The sequence below is a fragment of the Bacillus rossius genome, chromosome 13, assembly GCF_032445375.1.
Source record: "Bacillus rossius redtenbacheri isolate Brsri chromosome 13, Brsri_v3, whole genome shotgun sequence".
NCBI classification, from domain to species: Eukaryota; Metazoa; Arthropoda; class Insecta; order Phasmatodea; family Bacillidae; genus Bacillus; species Bacillus rossius.
Window position 1 is genome coordinate 24,231,316 of NC_086340.1, and position 14,927 is coordinate 24,246,242.

Consider the following 14,927-nt stretch of genomic DNA (forward strand, 5'->3'; position numbering starts at 1 on the left):
AGCTTAACAAAAATATACACATATTTCGCAAGTTTTACTTAAAGCCTCAGAGAAAATACATTTGACAGAATAGCCAAGTTAATATTCTACGGAACTAATAGACTGAAGTACATGATCGTTTTCTTAGAAATAACACACCACACTATATCATGCTAATGTCTGAAACGTACATTGAGTTTATCATGCAATTCATTTAAATGTTGCAACATAATTTTTTTATGATTTTTTTTTAAATTGCGATACTGCAATTAACTCGTCACATTTGAAGAAGATAAACGTTTTGATAACTGGGTACATAAAAACTAATCATATTTACTCAGAACAAATAAGTGTGTGATGATATGATACAACACGCTAATGAGACGTGCAAAGACACAACCCAAGTATGTGATTAACCCAACCTTTCTGAACATCGTTCATATGTTGGGAGGCAGGTATGTATCGGTAGTCTGTTATCAGCAATCATCAGCAAAATAGATTTTGCTGTGTATATTAGTAGTATAGCTTGGCCGGTCCGGAAACAGGCCTTAAGGCTGTGGAGCCGAGAGCCGACTCCGCCATCTTGGATTGTGACGTCACGGCGGCCATCTTGGATGGTTGTGACCTTGACCTTTGACCTTAACCTTGAATTTGATCCTCAAAAATCGCCAAAATCCGCCAAAATTGGGCAACATTTGCCCAAAATTCCTCAAAAATCGCCAAAATTTCCATTTCTGTGGAAAAACGTTCCGCCAAAAAATCTTAAAAAATTCCACAAATTAAAAATTTCTCATTTCGAGGGAAAAATTTCCCGTTTCGAGGGAAAAATTCCCGTTTTTAGTCCTTAAAAATCCCAGCGGCTGAAAATTCCTAAAACTGGCTTAAGCATCCTTAACTCAAGCCTCAGTTAAGCCATTTCTAGGAATAAGGATACCATGAACGCCATCTTGGATTATGTCGCCACCGTTGCAATTTTAGTTACGGTCGCCATCTTTAACTTTTTTATTATCCGATTTTAATAAAAAAAATTAAAATTTATTAAAAAAATTCAAATAATAAAAATTTAATAAAAATATTTAAAAAGCATACTTTTTCGACACGGAGCTCGGAGTCCTCGGTTCGAACCCGAAGAATGCAAAAAAATAAAAATGACGACCGATCCTTCCCCTGTGGCGGGGGGTGCTGGCAGACTGACCCCCACCACTTATGTCAATGAACATATACTATCAGGTAGTATGACGTCATGTCCGCCATCTTGAAATTTGAGACGCCATCTTGAAAATCTTTATTTATTATCCGATTTTAATGAAAAAAATTCCAAAATTCATCAAAAAATTAACGTATTTAAATTCTGTTTGATTATATCGATGTACGTCCTTGGTTCGATTCCCGACGAGAGTAAACAGTCGATCCTTCCTCCATGAAAGCTACCTAGACTGATCTATCACCACCAATACCAAGGTATATATCGTCAACTGGTATGACATCATGACCGCCATCTTGTCTTCATCCACTGGAGACCACCATCTTGTTTTCGTCTGCTAGAGTGTGCCGATATCATGTAGTATAATTATCTGGTCACCACACCTTTGACCTTGACCTTGAACTTTGACCTTGACCTTGAAATTTGACCTTAAACTTGAACTTTGACCTTGACCTTGAAATTTGACCTTGAACTTGAACTTTGACCTTGACCTTGAAATTTGACCTTGAACTTGAACTTTGACCTTGACCTTGAAATTTGACCTTGACCTTGAAATTTGACCTTGACCTTGAAATTTGACCTTGACCTTAAATTTTGACCTTGACCTTGAACTTTGACCTTGACCTTGAAATTTGACCTTGACCTTGAAATTTGACTTTGACCTAGAAATTTGACCTTGACCTTGAAATTTGACTTTGACCTTGAAATTTTACTTTGTCCTTGAAATTTGACTTTGTCCTTGATGTCCATCACGGATCCGTCATTTTATGTTCAGTACATGCTACCAGGAGCGACCACCTGCTGGAGTACACCATCTTGTGCGTGTACTCGTATTACCATCATGCTAGTTTTATTCTAACATGCTACAGTGCAGTAATCATTTATTACTGAGGTACCCACCATCTTAAAATTTGACCGCCATCTTGAAATCATGTAATTATTTAGCTAGAAATGCGGGAAAAATTCCAATAGTCTCCGAAAAAATCATTTATTAATTTACAAATCGAATCGATGGATCCCTGTCCACGGTTAGATTCTTGACCAGAGACAGTTGTAACTAATTATTAAATAAATGTTAGGTTCTGTTTTCCATTACCTTTCGCGGAGTTTATTAATCATTCACTCTACGAAAATCAACTCAAGTCAATATACCGGACCAACGAATTAAAACAGTGCCGATTAGCCTATTATGAAAGTCTAATTTTTCAATAATCTGAATAACATATAAGCCGTTCATGTACAAAGCCACACATATAGATCAATTGCCTTCAGTCCCTGAGACCATTCCATGTCATTATCAGACGTATAGGCTAGTCATTTCAGGACCACATGACCTTCGTAATCCATCATGGCATTTTTATACATTCTAAAGGACCAAGCAACCTTGTAAAATATTTTAGTAACACCAAGAGGTGATAAACTAGTAAATATTCAATCACTACATTTTGTACTACGCACAGTCAACAAAAAAGGAAGCACCAACAACGAAAAGGCAGCACATTTGGAAGCACCGACTACGAAAAGGCAGCACATTTGGAAGCACCGACTACGAAAAGGCAGCACATTTGGAAGCACCGACAACGAAAAGGCAGCACATTTGGAAGCACCGACAACGAAAAGGAAGCACATTTGGAAGCACCGACAACGAAAAGGCAGCACATTTGGAAGCACCGACAACGAAAAGGCAGCACATTTGGAAGCACCGACAACAAAAAGGCAGCACATTTGGAAGCACCGACAACGAAAAGGCAGCACATTTGGAAGCACCGAAAACTAAAAGGTAACACATTTGGAAGCACCGACAACGAAAAGGCAGCACATTTGGAAGCACCGGCAACAATAAGGCAGCACATTTGGAAGCACCGGCAACGAAAAGGCAGCACATTTGGAAGCACCGACAACAAAAAGGCAGCACATTTGGAAGCACCGACAACGAAAAGGCAGCACATTTGGAAGCACCGACAACGAAAAGGCAGCACATTTGGAAGCACCGACAACGAAAAGGCAGCACATTTGGAAGCACCGACAACGAAAAGGCAGCACATTTGGAAGCACCGACAACGAAAAGGCAGCACATTTGGAAGCACCGGCAACGAAAAGGCAGCACATTTGGAAGCACCGGCAACGAAAAGGCAGCACATTTGGAAGCACCGACAACGAAAAGGCAGCACATTTGGAAGCACCGACAACGAAAAGGCAGCACATTTGGAAGCACCGACAACGAAAAGGCAGCACATTTGGAAGCACCGACAACGAAAAGGCAGCACATTTGGAAGCACCGACAACGAAAAGGCAGCACTTTTGGAAGCACCGACAACGAAAAGGCAGCACATTTGGAAGCACCGACAACGAAAAGGCAGCACATTTGGAAGCACCGACAACGAAAAGGCAGCACATTTGGAAGCACCGACAACGAAAAGGCAGCACATTTGGAAGCACCGACAACGAAAAGGCAGCACATTTGGAAGCACCGACAACGAAAAGGCAGCACATTTGGAAGCACCGACAACGAAAAGGCAGCACATTTGGAAGCACCGACAACGAAAAGGCAGCACATTTGGAAGCACCGACAACGAAAAGGCAGCACATTTGGAAGCACCGACAACGAAAAGGCAGCACATTTGGAAGCACCGACAACGAAAAGGCAGCACATTTGGAAGCACCGACAACTAAAAGGCAGCACATTTGGAAGCACCGACAACGAAAAGGCAGCACATTTGGAAGCACCGACTACGAAAAGGCAGCACATTTGGAAGCACCGTCATCGAAAAGGCAGCACATTTGGAAGCACCGACAACGAAAAGGCAGCACATTTGGAAGCACCGACAACGTAAAGGCAGCACATTTGGAAGCACCGACAACGAAAAGGCAGCATATTTGGAAGCTCCATCAACTAAAAAAGGCAAAAAGGAAGCACAAGTTACGAGATCTAAGTCTTAGTAAGAAATCATAATACAAGAAATAAAAACATTACATTCTTATAATTTAAATTATTTATTTTATTGCTTTACATTATACAAATGCAAGTAAAACAAGTCAATATTGTATGTAGCCAGCATTCCTCAGTTCCTTGAGTATGAAGGATATTTCTTTGATGCACGAATAGTTTCCTGCACAAAGCGAACCATGTAGAAGTCTTAGCCGGTCAACCAATATGTTTGGATCTTTCCATGATGTGTAATCATTCTCTTCTACCACCATCTTCCTTGCACCTTTATAATAAATATTATGATCTCTGGTGTCTTCCGTTTTACCACCAACCTCAGGGTAACTTTCATGTTTGAGACGGTGATCATCACAAGCTTGATCAGATTTATTTAATATATCACGTCGTTTCCATCGTTTCGGTCTCAGGACACCGCCACATTATTCGATCTTGGCAGCTTTAGGTGCTTCATCATAGTCTATGTCTTTGTCAACAGCCTCAGAGTCACTGTAACAATCACTGTAGAAGGAATCGTCTTCACCCAATTTACCGTAATAATTCGATGTTGATGATGTTGAAGTGTCTTCATCGTCTTCGTGCTTCCTTTTTAGGAGTCCATCATTTTTACAAAGTAGGAAAGATCTACTTGAATTCGGCTGGAATATATTCTCACTTTTCACGTTAAGGATTCTTCCATTGTCTTCATTCTTCCGTAAATCATGTCTACGCGACTACGAACCATGAGGTTACGAGACTACGTGACTACGAATCTTCAAGTTGACGAGACTGCGAGGGTTCAGATCTACGAAGCCTCTAGAAAACGAGTTTACGTGTCTGCATGGATACAGGAATACAAGTCTGCATGAGTTCTTGACTACGAAGCTACTCGTCTACAAGGCTACAATTACTACATTTGTCTTCGACGGAATTTTCTCTTTTACTACATCTGCTCCATCACCATTATGTTATAAGATTACAAGGCTACTTGCTTACGTAGCTTCAAGTCTACGAGGCTCCAATGCATCATGACTACGAGACTACGTGCCATGAGGTTACGAGACTATGCGATTGCAAGTCTTCAAGGTTACGTGATCCTGAGGCTATAGGACTACCAAGCTTCCAGAACGTACGGTTACGAGACTGCATGACTAATTGGCGGCGCGGCTACGAAACTTCATGTCTCTAACTGACTACAATAGCACTATTCAGTGGTGAGAGTTAATTTATCTCATGCAAAGGTACTTGCTGCAAGTAGTTCCGCTTTTCAACATCAGATGGCGTCACGTGTTGCTTGCAGGTAAATAATATTAATTTCTTATATGCGGGATGCTCACTATCGATCGCATAAGAAGGATGGCTTCGTTAGTCTCCAAGTAGAAGGAAGTTCGTCCTTCCTGCTAGTGCTTCTCAGATTTCTCACGGTCCACCATCTTGGATTGCGACGTTACGACGACCATCTTTGATGGGTGTGACGACCTTTGACCGAAACCGCAGGAATGATCGCAAGCACTCGGATTAATCATCAAAATATTGATAAGAATAATCAGAAGCACACGGAGAAAAACGACACATGTTTTCTTTGATATCATAAAATTACAGGAAAAAAAAATTCAAAAATAAAAATAAATTAATAAAAAATTTAAAAAAATTAAAAAATACATAAAATTCTGGCTTGTACTAAAACTCTATCTTTGCTCAACAATGATAAGTTTACAAGCTAGCAGAATCAGTTTATGTATTTTTTAATTTTTTTAAATTTTTTATTAATTTATTTTTATTTTTGAATTTTTTTTCCCTGTAATTTTATGATATCAAAGAAAACATGTGTCGTTTTTCTCCGTGTGCTTATGATTATTCTTATCAATATTGTGATGGTTTTTTCCGTGTGCTCCTGATTATTCTTATCAATATTTTGATGATTAATCCGAGTGCTTGCGATCATTCCTGCGGTTTCGGTCAAAGGTCGTCACACCCATCAAAGATGGTCGTCGTAACGTCGCAATCCAAGATGGTGGACCGTGAGAAATCTGAGAAGCACTAGCAGGAAGGACGAACTTCCTTCTACTTGGAGACTAACGAAGCCATCCTTCTTATGCGATCGATAGTGAGCATCCCGCATATAAGAAATTAATATTATTTACCTGCAAGCAACACGTGACGCCATCTGATGTTGAAAAGCGGAACTACTTGCAGCAAGTACCTTTGCATGAGATAAATTAACTCTCACCACTGAATAGTGCTATTGTAGTCAGTTAGAGACATGAAGTTTCGTAGCCGCGCCGCCAATTAGTCATGCAGTCTCGTAACCGTACGTTCTGGAAGCTTGGTAGTCCTATAGCCTCAGGATCACGTAACCTTGAAGACTTGCAATCGCATAGTCTCGTAACCTCATGGCACGTAGTCTCGTAGTCATGATGCATTGGAGCCTCGTAGACTTGAAGCTACGTAAGCAAGTAGCCTTGTAATCTTATAACATAATGGTGATGGAGCAGATGTAGTAAAAGAGAAAATTCCGTCGAAGACAAATGTAGTAATTGTAGCCTTGTAGACGAGTAGCTTCGTAGTCAAGAACTCATGCAGACTTGTATTCCTGTATCCATGCAGACACGTAAACTCGTTTTCTAGAGGCTTCGTAGATCTGAACCCTCGCAGTCTCGTCAACTTGAAGATTCGTAGTCACGTAGTCTCGTAACCTCATGGTTCGTAGTCGCGTAGACATGATTTACGGAAGAATGAAGACAATGGAAGAATCCTTAACGTGAAAAGTGAGAATATATTCCAGCCGAATTCAAGTAGATCTTTCCTACTTTGTAAAAATGATGGACTCCTAAAAAGGAAGCACGAAGACGATGAAGACACTTCAACATCATCAACATCGAATTATTACGGTAAATTGGGTGAAGACGATTCCTTCTACAGTGATTGTTACAGTGACTCTGAGGCTGTTGACAAAGACATAGACTATGATGAAGCACCTAAAGCTGCCAAGATCGAAGAATGTGGCGGTGTCCTGAGACCGAAACGATGGAAACGACGTGATATATTAAATAAATCTGATCAAGCTTGTGATGATCACCGTCTCAAACATGAAAGTTACCCTGAGGTTGGTGGTAAAACGGAAGACACCAGAGATCATAATATTTATTATAAAGGTGCAAGGAAGATGGTGGTAGAAGAGAATGATTACACATCATGGAAAGATCCAAACATATTGGTTGACCGGCTAAGACTTCTACATGGTTCGCTTTGTGCAGGAAACTATTCGTGCATCAAAGAAATATCCTTCATACTCAAGGAACTGAGGAATGCTGGCTACATACAATATTGACTTGTTTTACTTGCATTTGTATAATGTAAAGCAATAAAATAAATAATTTAAATTATAAGAATGTAATGTTTTTATTTCTTGTATTATGATTTCTTACTAAGACTTAGATCTCGTAACTTGTGCTTCCTTTTTGCCTTTTTTAGTTGATGGAGCTTCCAAATATGCTGCCTTTTCGTTGTCGGTGCTTCCAAATGTGCTGCCTTTACGTTGTCGGTGCTTCCAAATGTGCTGCCTTTTCGTTGTCGGTGCTTCCAAATGTGCTGCCTTTTCGATGACGGTGCTTCCAAATGTGCTGCCTTTTCGTAGTCGGTGCTTCCAAATGTGCTGCCTTTTCGTTGTCGGTGCTTCCAAATGTGCTGCCTTTTCGTTGTCGGTGCTTCCAAATGTGCTGCCTTTTCGTTGTTGGTGCTTCCTTTTTTGTTGACTGTGCGTAGTACAAAATGTAGTGATTGAATATTTACTAGTTTATCACCTCTTGGTGTTACTAAAATATTTTACAAGGTTACTTGGTCCTTTAGAATGTATAAAAATGCCATGATGGATTACGAAGGTCATGTGGTCCTGAAATGACTAGCCTATACGTCTGATAATGACATGACTCGGTCTCATGGACTGAAGGCAATTGATCTATATGTGTGGCTTTGTACATGAACGGCTTATATGTTATTCAGATTATTGAAAAATTAGACTTTCATAATAGGCTAATCGGCACTGATTTAATTCGTTGGTCCGGTATATTGACTTGAGTTGATTTTCGTAGAGTGAATGATTAATAAACTCCGCGAAAGGTAATGGAAAACAGAACCTAACATTTATTTAATAATTAGTTACAACTGTCTCTGGTCAAGAATCTAACCGTGGACAGGGATCCATCGATTCGATTTGTAAATTAATAAATGATTTTTTCGGAGATTATTGGAATTTTTCCCGCATTTCTAGCTAAATAATTACATGATTTCAAGATGGCGGTCAAATTTTAAGATGGTGGGTACCTCAGTAATAAATGATTACTGCACTGTAGCATGTTAGAATAAAACTAGCATGATGGTAATACGAGTACACGCACAAGATGGTGTACTCCAGCAGGTGGTCGCTCCTGGTAGCATGTACTGAACATAAAATGACGGATCCGTGATGGACATCAAGGACAAAGTCAAATTTCAAGGACAAAGTAAAATTTCAAGGTCAAAGTCAAATTTCAAGGTCAAGGTCAAATTTCAAGGTCAAGGCCAAATTTCTAGGTCAATGTCAAATTTCAAGGTCAAGGTCAAATTTCAAGGTCAAGGTCAAATTTCAAGGTCAAGGTCAATGTTCAAGGTCAAAATTTAAGGTCAAGGTCAAATTTCAAGGTCAAGGTCAAATTTCAAGGTCAAGGTCAAATTTAAAGGTCAAGGTCAAATTTCAAGTTCAAGGTCAAAGTTCAAGTTCAAGGTCAAATTTCAAGTTCAAGGTCAAATTTCAAGGTCAAGGTCAAAGTTCAAGTTTAAGGTCAAAGTTCAAGGTCAAGGTCAAAGGTGTGGTGACCAGATAATTATACTACATGATATCGGCACACTCTAGCAGACGAAAACAAGATGGTGGTCTCCAGTGGATGAAGACAAGATGGCGGTCATGATGTCATACCAGTTGACGATATATACCTTGGTATTGGTGGTGATAGATCAGTCTAGGTAGCTTTCATGGAGGAAGGATCGACTGTTTACTCTCGTCGGGAATCGAACCAAGGACGTACATCGATATAATCAAACAGAATTTAAATACGTTAATTTTTTGATGAATTTTGGAATTTTTTTCATTAAAATCGGATAATAAATAAAGATTTTCAAGATGGCGTCTCAAATTTCAAGATGGCGGACATGACGTCATACTACCTGATAGTATATGTTCATTGACATAAGTGGTGGGGGTCAGTCTGCCAGCACCCCCCGCCACAGGGGAAGGATCGGTCGTCATTTTTATTTTTTTGCATTCTTCGGGTTCGAACCGAGGACTCCGAGCTCCGTGTCGAAAAAGTATGCTTTTTAAATATTTTTATTAAATTTTTATTATTTGAATTTTTTTAATAAATTTTAATTTTTTTTATTAAAATCGGATAATAAAAAAGTTAAAGATGGCGACCGTAACTAAAATTGCAACGGTGGCGACATAATCCAAGATGGCGTTCATGGTATCCTTATTCCTAGAAATGGCTTAACTGAGGCTTGAGTTAAGGATGCTTAAGCCAGTTTTAGGAATTTTCAGCCGCTGGGATTTTTAAGGACTAAAAACGGGAATTTTTCCCTCGAAACGGGAAATTTTTCCCTCGAAATGAGAAATTTTTAATTTGTGGAATTTTTTAAGATTTTTTGGCGGAACGTTTTTCCACAGAAATGGAAATTTTGGCGATTTTTGAGGAATTTTGGGCAAATGTTGCCCAATTTTGGCGGATTTTGGCGATTTTTGAGGATCAAATTCAAGGTTAAGGTCAAAGGTCAAGGTCACAACCATCCAAGATGGCCGCCGTGACGTCACAATCCAAGATGGCGGAGTCGGCTCTCGGCTCCACAGCCTTAAGGCCTGTTTCCGGACCGGCAAAGCTATACTACTTATATTCAAGAAAACACTTCAGTCTTAGTATTTCCGTAAAAATTGAATATACATGATCTGTGTTGAACGTATATTCTTTAGGGTTTTGAGTTATAACTAATTTAATGATGGTTTTTATTTATATTAAAAACCAAATCTCACTCACAGACATATTACACATGTTTTAATTGAAAAGTCCTAGAGAGCTGAAATTTTATACATATGATAAATTTATGCCCTACATTTATCTTTTGAGTGGTTTAAAACTACGCCTATGCTGATACCTACATTATGATACCTACATTATATGCACATCTAAATCGCCCAAACATCTTAGATTTTGTACATATGTTCATCTTAAGTTCTAGTCACAATAAGAAAAAAAATATTTTTCAAAATTCAGGTAATTGTGGTGTTTTTTTCTTTCGGATATTGCTAAGAGCCATTTAATCAAATAAAAATGTATGACGTATATATACTTTATCTAGAATGTCAAAACAAATAAGAACTAGGTACGGGTACATGAACTACTACGTAATATTTTGGATGTGTAACATCTTAGCTCTCGGTATATGGTATTTGATAGGAGAAATTTCGAGAATGAAACGGAAATTGCGTGGAACGGAAAGATGCAATCACTGTGCTGCCATCTGTGGCGGAATGCGCGAACCAAAGTTCACATAGCCAAAGGAAAACTCTTTAGTATTAACTGTTTAATTATAACAATAGGCTACTGGCAGAATTTTAATAAAATATTTGTCGAAAATCATGTCAAAACCCGTGTTTTAATATGTTTTCAAGCCTTTTCGCTTTTATTAGAGCTGTTAAATTATATAGTTTAAAATTTCGCTCTGAAAATCTCTGATCTAATGGCCTGGCAACGAATTCTAGCGGCGGGTGCGGAAACTACGTGTGATCAACGTCAAGAAATGTAGTTTAAAGCACAATTTGAGTGTGTATTTATCACGCTCGGCATTATTTTAAAGGATATACTTCCTACGTTGAATTTGGTGTCCCGAGTTTCAGATTACGAGTATTACCTGCTACACGAGGACACGTGAATCTACTCGTCACCGAGGTTATATGCTGCCAGTGGCGTAGCCAGGATTTGTGTATGGGGGTTTTAAGAAGCATGGCCCCCCCGTATTAAAGCGGGGTTGGGGTGGTCCTCCCACGGGAAAATTTGGATTTTAAGGTGTAAAATAGTGCTATTTTAGCAGTTTTCGGTACTTAAATTTAAATATTATAATGGTAAAATTTTTATTAATTTTAATATGAAATTTGTTTGAGTGATGAATAAGAAATTATTTAAAGATTTGGTGCTAAGGGGGGGGGGGGGGGGGGTTGAACCCCTAAACCCCCCCCCCCCCTGGCTACGCCCCTGTATGCTGCACATCTCCGACGGGTATTTGAAAGACTCGCCCGCGTTTTATTTATCGTTGACGTGAAACACCTTACAAGACGCGGGGGGGAAAAATGCACGAACTTTTCCGAGCACGTGTTGGCGCGAATGAACGAGTTCCTAACACGGTCCCTGTGCGCCGGGGGCCAATCACACGCGACCATCGCGGACAGGGATTACGCCCCCGGTAATGCGGTGCCCATCCCGCGGGCCCCGAACAACAAGGGCGGATAACGGCCGCGAGGTCGCAGCACATCCAGTGTTTGGGGGGTGAGGCGGGGGAGATTTAACGAGCGACTTTTAACGGCGGGGAAATTTCAATCGACGGGAGGGGAGCAATTAGCAAGTAGGGAAGTTTATAGCGAAAGCCCCCCCCTCCCCTCCCCATCAGCCCAACACCAATTAAAGCGCTCATTGCGACACTCCCAGTTTTCGCCACGCACCCTAACCCCCCCCCCCCCCTCCGTCCGCGCTAAACAAAACCGCAAATTAGCGCGGGCCACTTGCCGGCAGCCAGCCAGTTAGCGCACAGGGAGCTGCGAACACGATCAGCCGCTCGCCTTGCCTGTTTTGTCGAAGTACATTTTCCAAGTGAAACTTCTTTTCCGAAGAGGGAGGGGGCCTACATTTTCCGAGCGTTACGAAAAAATCGAACGCCTGAGGGGAATAGGTGAGAACTGGTAGAGGAGGAGACGGTAGAGAGCTAGAAATGCCGCAGCATACTTTTTTTTTCTTACATCTTGCACCTGGACTACACACACAAACTCATTATTAAAAAAAAACAGTAGTTGTGTCCGAATACATATGGATGCGTCAATAGCACACACATCTGTACACCCCTTAGCAAATACAGCCATAATGTAAAGGACGCATTTACATATAAGCGATGGATAGCATCCGAATACTTTTACTGCTAGCACCACCTGTAGACAGTCGGTCGTACCAATGTTTTTAGCAGTGGCGCCCGTGGATAATTAAAAGGGACTAATACACGTCTTCTTGAGGTGGTAATTGAAGTTAAAAATTGTTGAAACGAATAAATTAAAATTCTTAGAGGAAGAATTTGATTTCCTTTACATGAGCTTTGAATATTTCTTATTAAATACTCGTATTATGAATTTCCAAGTATTAAAATTACTTAAAAGGAGCATGAAACACACACACAGGTTTAACTTCGCCTTTCGGTAATTCTTATAAATGTTTTTACATATCTCTAATTGAGTTATTATTTAGACTTACGCCGTAATAAATAAATCTTATGCCAAAAAACTGAAGTAATATTATAATCAAAAAATAAATAAAACACGATTCCGAAGCTAATGGATGCACGGGCGTAAACCCTAGAAAATGTTATTTTAGTGACACATGAAGGGATTCATCGGCATACCTCGAGAGAATTCGGAAGCAACGCAAAGAATACCAATCTAGTATTCGATTCTACAAACAGTTCTAGAATAACAATCTCGAATTAGATTCTTCAAACAGTTATCTAAATAACAATCTCGAATTCGGTTCTTAAAACGGTACTTGAATACGAATTTCGAATAAGATAGCTATATAAGAGTGCCTTGAATACAAATCTAATTATCAAGAGTCAGGAATGAAAACAAAATACAGGCCACATACACGCCACATACACGCCACATACACGCCACATACACGCCACATACACGCCACATACACGCCACATACACGCCACATACACGCCACATACACGCCACATACACGCCACATACACGCCACATACACGCCACATACACGTCACATACACGCCACATACACGCCACATACACGCCACATACACGCCACATACACGCCACATACACGCCACATACACGCCACATACACGCCACATACAGGGCACATACAGGGCACATACACGCCACATACATTCCTCCATATAGAAAACCCTAACTCTAAAATATGAAATAATATAATAATGATCGCAGGCCTTCGCGGCCAATGTCTGGAGCCTTTGGCCTCTAGGTTTTAGCCGCGTCAAAATTGCAGAGTACGCCAACGTTTCGGTCAACATTGCAGTTGCCATCTTCGGTGTCCTGCCGACAGACAGACTGGGAACTGTTACCCTGATGCTGGCGACTGCAGTGCCAACAAAAACATTTGCTAACTGTTCACTTTTGGCGCGGCTAAAATCAACTGGCTGAGAAACCTACAAACAAAGTATGTTCAACTCTTATTTGTTGAAACAACATCGCTGAGGTAAGAACGAAATTCCTCTCGGAAAATGCATGTAAGGGAGCAATAAATAGTTTTTTCACGTGACTACATTTGATGGGAACACCGCAAACTTCGAGGCTGGTGGTTGGATGTGTACCCACGTAATGGTAAATTAAAAGTAGCTGTCACTTTTTTTTCGACTGCGTATCGTGGCTATTTAAGTTTTACGTGGTAGCAAATAGTTGTTTTTTTTATTTTTTTTTTTTTACTCAGAGATAGGAGAAACATATCTACCTGGATGTAAGAAACTTTTGTGATGGTAGCGGAAGATCTTGAAAGGTGATGTAGTAGGTGGGTTGGTTGGGGGGGGGGGGGGAGTGTGGTTGTATTTTAAAATTTACAGCCACGCTGTACGCTGGAAGTTTCCACAGCACATGCAAAGCCGGCTGCGTGTAGCGAGCCACAGCGTTGGAGAGTTCGTCGGCACGGTACAGTGTCTGGCAGTGCCGGTCGGAGGTAGTGCGGCCCCCACCCCTCTTTATGAAACCCCCCTCTGGAACAAGTCTGCTCGCGTGACTGCTTGCGCCAACTTTCCCCCCTCCCTCCCGGCTACCCCTCGCATAATTATCATTACCCTTTCTCCTCAGTAATAAGCGACGACATCGTTAAGAGTTAGTTCGGGGGAAAATAACCCCTAAACCCCTAACCTCTCAAACCCCGACAAGAATTCACTCACTGCGGGCATTTTAGAAATTTCGTCAAACTAAAACAAAAAGGAAAATGCTTCGTTGCGTTATTTCATTGTTGATATTTTTTTCAGGAAAAGAATTAAAGCGTGCCACAAATTTTTTAATTTTTTTTTTTAAATGTAAAAATGTGTAACGCCCCTCGTGCCCTAAAAATTATATTATTTTAATTTAATAAAAAGGCCTCGGAAACTGCTGGGCAAAATATTAAGAAAATTAAAGTTAATTATCAGAGGGGACACGAGGCGGTGAACAAGACAAAATTTACACTCCCTGCACACTAGTAACTTGGGAGTTCGTGGATCGTTATGTAGTAGAAGGTATATGATAAATAAATACACTATATAAATAATTCGGTCTATAGGTTTTTCTGGTTTATTATTAAGAGGTTTTGTTTTAGCATTATTTCGACATGATAATAAAGATCTTAGTAAGTAACAAAGTTAAGGGGGCGCCCCAAAATTATTTAAAACAATACATATTACACCTTAACAAACAAATGATTACATAAACGAAAATTAGAAGTGTTACACCAAAATTTGATTCTCCCAATGATTCCATATATTATTACTTTCCTTGATTCGACATGTTCTTGAGGA